This window comes from Myotis davidii, unplaced genomic scaffold, assembly GCF_000327345.1.
Source record: "Myotis davidii unplaced genomic scaffold, ASM32734v1 scaffold732, whole genome shotgun sequence".
NCBI classification, from domain to species: domain Eukaryota; kingdom Metazoa; phylum Chordata; class Mammalia; order Chiroptera; family Vespertilionidae; genus Myotis; species Myotis davidii.
In genome coordinates this window covers 1,492,790-1,493,507 of record NW_006284349.1, presented here as the reverse complement: position 1 = coordinate 1,493,507, position 718 = coordinate 1,492,790, and the positions used below count along the sequence as shown (strand labels likewise).

Sequence of the window (718 nt, the reverse complement as noted above, 5' to 3'; positions counted from 1 at the left end):
CCCTGCTCCGTCCGGCCGGGTCGCGGTGCGCGGGCCACTCGGATTCCGGGAAGACGTGAGTGCGCGGCGGGGCTGGAAGCGGAGCATCCTGTAAAGACACGAGGTAGGGCCCCTGCAGGGCCTCGACTTCCTCCAGTAACTGTACCACTTGGGCGCGAGCGGCAGGCGCTGCGACCCGAGTCCTGCGGGAGAGGGGCCGTGAGGAGCCCCCCACCAGCTGGTTCTTGTCCCCCCGCTCCACGGAGTGCGTGGGTGGTCTCGGCTGTTAGGGGTGACAGCTGGGCACGTGGCGCGCGCGTTCCCCCGACGCCAGGCACGTAACCCTGGGCTCGGTTTCTCCACAAGTGGGACCCGTCGTGGTACTCGGCGTAGACGTGTGAGAGGGAAATGAGTTAGTCCCTGGTGAGGCGCTGCGGACTGTGCCTGGCCCGAGGTAAGCGCGCAGAAAAGTCAGCAGCTGTCATTACTTCCCAAACGTACCTCGAATCCCCTCGCTCCATCCCCACCGCCTGCATCAGTCTGCATCCCGAGCCCATGCGGCTGCCCCTTCACTTCGACTTCCGTCTCCCTCCAAACCATTCCCCACCCAGACTTGCAAGGAACGGAGTACTTTTTAAGGGGTCAGTTGGACCAAGGAGCTCCCCTGCTTATTAAAACCCTCCCAGTGGCGCCCCTTTGTTCTTAGAATAAAATCCGGTGTCTTGAACACGCCTTGCTC

General features: G+C 63.1%; 1 protein-coding gene across 2 annotated transcripts in view; it reads left to right on the top strand.

Annotated features, from left to right (window-relative positions):
* The window catches only part of TDP1 (tyrosyl-DNA phosphodiesterase 1), a 61,013-nt gene that overhangs the window by 10,547 nt on the left and 49,748 nt on the right, over positions 1–718 (top strand). The window contains exon 1 of one of the 2 annotated variants that reach the window (XM_006754723.2): positions 8–103. The exons of the other annotated variant lie outside the window; for it this stretch is intronic. The gene's annotated coding sequence lies outside the window, so the exon portion shown is untranslated. Of the gene's footprint in view, positions 1–7; positions 104–718 lie in introns of those variants that run through there. 2 annotated transcript variants of the gene reach the window in all.